Here is a 7,223-nt window from a genome sequence, read left to right as displayed (position 1 = left end):
AATATTGCATTGTATGGGGATATCATATTTTTATTTGTACATTCATCTATAAATGAATATTTGGGCTGTTCTCACATTTTGAATTTTACAAATAGTGCTGTTACAAATATCCATTAATAAATTTTGTGGGCATGTATTTTCTCATTGTCTTCATTTCTCTTAGGCATATTCCTAGCAGTAGAATTGCTGATCATATAGTTACTATATGTGTAAATGTTTGAAGAACTTCCAAAATATTTTCCAAAGCAATGGCAGCATTTTATATTTTAACCAGCAGTGTATAAAAATTTAGATTTCTCCACATCCTTGCCCACACTTATTATTGTCTGTCTTTTTAATTATAGCCATCTTAGTGAGTGTGAAGTGGTATCTCATTGCGGTTTTTATTTGCATTTTCCTGATGGCTAATGAAAAGATGTTGAACATACTTTCATGTGCTTGTTGGCAATTTGTATATCTTCTTTGGAAAACCGTCTGTTCAGATACTTTGTCCACTTCTAATTTGGATTATTTGCCATTTTATTATTGAATTGCAATAATTTGTTATGTGTTTTAGATGCAAGTCTTTTATCAGATACATAATTTGCAAAATTCCATTCTTTGGATTTTCAGTTTTTTGATGGTTTTCTTTGAAACAATTTTGATAATGTCCAGTTGATCTATTTTGTGTGTGTGTGTTTTTGGTATCACATAAAAAATCACCTAATCCGAGGTCATAAATATTTATACCTATATTTTGATCTGTGGTTCATTTCATTGTAATTTTTGCATATGGTGTGAGGCAGGAGTCCAAATTTATTTTATTTCACATTTTTGCTGTAGATATCCAGTAATCCGAGTACCATTTATTGGAAAAACTATTCTTTCCCACTTAACTTATTTTCAGTTAACTCATCTAGTATGTATATATTTTGCTGTCTTTTTACACGCAAATTTTATTGTGAGATTCATCCATATCTTTGCAAGTAATTTCTTTATTCTCATGGCTCTCTAGTATTCTGCTAAGTAAATGTATTATAATCTATTCACACATTCTATCTTCACTGGACATTTAGACAGTGTCTAGTTTGGAGGTATTATGAGTTCTGCTGACATGAATATTCATGGGGTCATGAATCGTTGGGTGCTTGAAATCTATCTTATACTCCAGCTTTAGTATAAGGCCAAGAACGTTATAATAAGATACTATAAAAGAAAATCTTGGGGCTTCAAGTAGTAATTTTAGTCATTAATCTGAATTCTTTCTCATCCTAAAAAAAGACATCTTACACCACCCACCTTGCAGAGTTTTGGGAGGAATATCCAGGTTTGATATAACAGCAAGGAATGATAATGAAGAGGTGGCGGTGGCTGGGGGCTGCCTTTTTAGAATTTTTTTTTCGACAAATAGTTTTTTTATTCAAGGTTTTGGCACATGTTAAGGATTTGGGAGAAAATCATGTATGGGGGTAGACAGGTTTACACGTAAATAGGGAATTACTATAAAGCCTGAAGAGTTCTCTGATGTTCAATGTACAATTGGCATACAGAGGATGGTAATCTTGCCCAAAATCCTAGGAGCCAGTGATGGTTCCCAGAAGAAGTGTTGAATTATCTGAGCTGGGATGCAAATTGTGGGCAGGGGTCCTCAGGTACGGTGTGTTGGTTGGAAGAATCAGAAAATAATACCTACAGTCTACACTAGAGAGATGCATCCTATGCCAAGACTGTGAGGTGAGAAAACGCTAAATATCTTTCACCTAATCTAGTTCTAGGTAAAACACGGACTCGCTTCATTAGCATTCTTCTGTTACAGGCAGTTTTACTTCAAAGCTACTTGGAATCATAGAAAGGCAAAGGCTCTTGGTTTCTTTAAAAGATTATTTTTAGTTATCCAATCTCTATTTAATTAGAGAACAATGAGTGACAAAGAGTGAAAAAGTAGAGATGAAGAACTGGAGATAGCAGAGTGGAAAAAAGATGCTAACACACTTTGACAATAGAATTTCAGTAAATTTGGTTCCCTTTGTATTCACATGTATTTTTTAATGTATTTTACTTTATGAATTTAAAAACCTTATTCTGATAAGGATCCACAGTCATCATCAGACTACTAATAAGGTTAAAAACCTCTAACTTAGAATGCAAATCCAAAATTGAATTACCCTAATAGAATCAGACGCATTACTTCTGTTTAAAGTAAACTATGCTTGCAAACTGGTTATCAGTGTGAGTTGATATAAAAGATTAATTCTTCCTTACCACTGTTTGGAAAAGAGTGTAAATAGGACTGATTCCAATGAATTTTGACAGGTGAAAGCACCTGGCATAGGGGAGCCCACCTGTCATGATTGGGGTTGACTTCTGAGTAACTAAGCCTTCAAACACTTTGTTACCCCAGGTCTACCATCCTTTGGTATACTTTTTTTCATACACTCAAGTTCCTTTAGGTCATAGTTGAATTTTCTTTTCTTTGAGTGAAACTAAACCCTGAATAGGAAATAGCTTTTTTCCTTGTAAGGTTGCATAGTAGCCTCTATCCTGATTTCTCTGAAAACTATAACATATAATCCTCTAATCCTCTAATCAGTACAAATCCAGTTTCAGCAAGAAATGACCTGAACAAGAGAAGGTACAGGTGGGCAGGTACTTATACAATCTGCTGGCTGTATTTTTCCAGGAGGATCATTTCCTTCTACTTTAAGCAGATGCCAACTTGGAGTGGCTCAGCCTTTCAGCAGGATTACTAGGGAGTCCCTGACACAGGAAGTTTGTCTTTGTGTATCACATTAGGAAATCAAATTAGTTTTTCCTGTTACTTTTAATCAAAATATACAGATTCTGATTATTTGAACATAATTAGATTTCCTCACTTAGCATAAATTTTGCTGTGGGTTGCTGGGTATTGCTGGAAAACACACACACACACACACACACACACACACACATACACACACACACACACAACCCCTGGAGCTCTATCAGTAAAACTGCAAAAGAGCCAAGCAGCCTGAATGCTGCATTTTGATGGCCTTTCTGTATTAGAGCAGGAGGTCAAGTTAATTCGATACAGTGGCTTTGATGAAAGAAATAGCCATGCTAATATCATCCTTGTAAATAAGTTTAATTATTGAAAACAGTACAGTCTTGCTTTGAACTTTTAGGTTTTTTAGAATAATAGTTATTTGTCTAGACTAGGCATTGGCAAACTGTAGTCTATGGACCAAATCCAGCCCACCATCTGTTTTTGTAAATAAAGTTTTATTGAAACACAGCCCCTTTCGTTTGTTGTGGTAGCTTTTGCACTACAACAGCGAAGTTGAGTAGTTACAACAGCGTTCAATGGTTCCAATACTGGTCTGATTTTCTCAAAGATCTGAAGCCATTGGATAATCATGATTGTCTCTCTGTAAGTCATAACTGACTACTGATAAGATGTCTGAGATTGCAATGATAGTTGGTCATGCCTCTGTCTATGTAGAGGAAGCAGAAACGAACCGAAAACATAATCAAAACATAGTATAGCTAGACTGTTCAGTCAGACCTACAACTGTGGATATTCTGAAAAAGCTAAGAATCTGTTGTCTTTTCAAATTAATGTTCTTTAGCTATGTTTTCAATATGTTTTGTGCAGAGAGAATGAGTACTATGTGGTGGAGGAGGAGAACAGGAGGACCCTGTTAAGAATTCTTGAAAGATACTTAACAAATTTTGCTATGAATATGACTGAATAACTGTGGGTAAAAATCAAGAACATCATGTATACTGTCTTTCTGTCATTGTACCAATAAAAATTGATATGACTTTGAAAAATACCTTTTTGGATTTTTAATTAAAAAAATATGTAAAGCATATTGAAAATGTAAAAGTGAATCTTAGACTGTTTTGAGTAGGGGTTTTTAGGGAGGGCTAGCAGGTCAGAAAAACGAAAAAAGTCGGTTTTAGAAGTCAGAATTGAGGAGTTAGGGATCCAAAAGGATTATTACTGATGAGGTCAGAGAGCAGGACTGACTGAGAGAGCAAATTTACGCTGGTAAAAAGAAGGATGTATGTGTGTGTGTGTGTGTATACATATATATATCACATATATACGTACAATTGTAAAGCAAAGAAGAGGGGCAGATTTGGAATGAATTTATAGTAATTATATGCTCTACTGCTTAAGTTCTCTTTAGGGTTTGGTCCACCTTGGCACAGAAATAACAGATGACACAGGCTTTCCTATAGTTCTGCTTTCGGCAGCTTATCTGACACTTCAACGAGGTGTCGCGTAGGAGTAGAGGTTGTAAAGATGTGGCTCAGGAGGACAGCAATGACTCATTCAGCCATCTGAAGACAATATAAGGGATATTGACATAATGTTTATGTTTAGTGAAAAGAATATCACTGCCTGCTGCATTCATTCAACTGACATTTATCTATTAAGTGCATATCATTGCCAGGTCCTATGTGGATACAGAATACAGTCATGAATACAGAAATGAAAAAAGAAACCAACAAACGCACAAACACCAAAGACCTATTCCCTTCCTTTGCAGTGTTGATAGTGGCAGAGAAAGCTTAGGAAAGCAGTACTTACAGGATGAGTGATCAATGCTATTTTTATTACAGGAACGCATTATGCTAAGGGTGTTTGGAATAGGGATACCTAAGAGAGTGTTTGGAGAGTGGTGTGAAGGATGATCAGGGGAATCTTCCCAAGGAAATGATGAAGTGAATCCTGGATGGTAAACAGGAATAAGTTCAGGGGATTCAGAGGGAGGCGAGGCAGCTCCAGTGGGTGTGCACTTTAGATATGCAAGGGAGTTATCACACCTGGGGCGGTCCTTGACCAATAGAAGATGGAGAATGAAGGCTAAATGCTCTTCACTCTTGTCCTTTGGGTAGAAAAATCTGGGGAACCTCCTGCAGGCGTCCCAGGAGGTCCCCGGGGACCAACTGTCTTGGCTTAGGACAGTAACGATGATGCACCCAGATGCTGGCTTTTCTTCCTCCTTTCTCTCATGCTTCTTGCTCACTCACTCCTGTTCCCTTCTAAGCACAGGAAACAGCTGTCTGAAGGCAAGGAGGTAGTGCTATGCATGCATAAAACCGCCAGAGAATCACTGTGGCTGGCGAGGAGGCCTAAACAACCTTGTCCCCCAGTGGCAAGCTTTGCTAGCAAAAGGCTCCAGGTGTCTCAAGTAAACTCTTTTAACACACCTAACTTATACCCAAAGTAGATCCATCATTACATATCAACTATATTTAGGAAATGCAATTTAAAGCATTTTAATAATTTTATAACAGTAATGCAAATATATACTAACAATAGCAAATTTAGAAAATAAAGTAAACCAATAAAATTAAAATTAGCCTTAATTCTATTGCTAGCAGGTATATTGTTACAATGTTGATATAGTGTTAATGTTTTGTTACATTTTTCTCCAATTGTTAATTTTTGTATATATATTTTGCATTACATACTGTATTGCATATGCAAATTTGTATCTTTTTTCATTTAACATTATGCATGAACACTTCCCAAGGACATTAAGTATTTTTGAAGTCATGAATTATGATGAGCCTATAATAGTCTGTTATATGGATGTGCTATAATTTAATGAATCTCCAATTGTGGGACATTTAGTTCATTTCCAGTTGTATACTATTATAAATAATGGTGCATTATTTCCTTATGCCTTAATTTTTGTCTGAATTTATGACTATTTTCTTAGGAAATGCTTACTGAAAGGCTCAAAGGAGTAATTTTGAATACTTTCCTGGCTAACACAAGACTTAAATAGATTTAGTATCTTCAGAATCTAAGAATATCAACATGATTTTTTAGAATTTTTGACATATATTTCCAAATTAATTTATAGAAAAATTTACCAGTTTATCCTTCCCATAACATTTGTTATATACAACTACTTTGTCATCCTTCTTTCAGTATCATGAATATTATTCGTCTTTAAAAATCTTGGTTATTTGAAAAATAAAAATTTCAGCATAATTGAAATTTATATTGTATTCACAATTTGCCAATGAGTTTAGAAAAATAAGTTTTACTTTATCATAGTTTACCTCTAAGGTTCTGAATAGCTAATATCCAACTAATAATGATCATTAAACATCTATCATGGTTAAGACAAAAACAAAAAAACTGTATAGGTTCTGGGTTGTCCACTCTTCCATTAACATTAATCAGGCTAACTTAGACATTTCAACAGCAAGACAAAACAACAGCCCTAAAATTCTGACTAGCTGCTATAAAAGCTTGTTTTTCACTCATGTCATGGTCCATTGTGGGTTCGGTTGGTGAGTAGGCGGTGAGTGGAGAGCTCTGCTCACACTGTTTTTCAGCAGACACATTGTAGGTCCTAATCCACATCCTTTGGACCTGGTTTTTGATTTCCAACTACGACAGGTATAAACAATTCTTGCTGGCAGCATCTCACCTTCGGCCACACAGTGCTCCTCTTCCTTGTTCTCCCCCGGGTCACCTTGGACTCCACAGTCCTTCAGGGAGGCATGGGTGGTGTCCATGCAATCCTAGTGCTTGTGTAGCTTAGAAGGACAGGAGGATTAACATCCTTGAAGGCAGCCCTTTGCTGATGACAGCTGAGGCACAGATGCTCAGACCTTTTCCATCTTTAGGACGTCCCTCCTGGGGTATTCGTCATGCCTCTCAGGGAATTTCAGGCACTATGCTTTCCTTGCTCACAGCAGCAACTTGAATAACTCACCCTAATAGTAGCTTCCTTCCTCCACAAGCTAACCATCTCTGCTTCCTCATTCTGCTCGTTGAAATAAATCACTGTTCAAACAACCTGTGCCAAAGTTCCTTTCAGAGGCTATGCTTTCAGGGAACCTAAGCTAAGATATCCAGAGATACAGGTTCTCTCCATCTTACTGCTTTTCTGTCCTCTAAATCCTCTGTGAGAAGGTGCGAGTGTGGTGAGAAGGTGTGAAGGACTGAATGGGAGATGTCAATGGGGCAGACCCAGAGTGGCAGATGTCACTGCTGCCCTCTACCAATCATGTGAGAGTCTGAGAACTACTGCCTAGTTGTACAGACATAAAGAAAAGGAAACAGGGATGGAAGAGGGATAAGGTTTGGCTTTGTGTCCCCACCCAAATCTCATGTCAAATTCCAATCCCCATAATACTCATGTGTCGAGGGGACCTAGTGGGAGGGGATTGGATCATGGGGGTGGTTCCATGTTGTTCTCCTGATAGTGTGTGAATTCTCATGAGATCTG

This window comes from Rhinopithecus roxellana, chromosome 16 (assembly GCF_007565055.1).
Source record: "Rhinopithecus roxellana isolate Shanxi Qingling chromosome 16, ASM756505v1, whole genome shotgun sequence".
NCBI lineage: Eukaryota > Metazoa > Chordata > Mammalia > Primates > Cercopithecidae > Rhinopithecus > Rhinopithecus roxellana.
The sequence above is the reverse complement of the archived record's forward strand: the minus strand, read 5'-3'. Positions refer to the sequence as shown.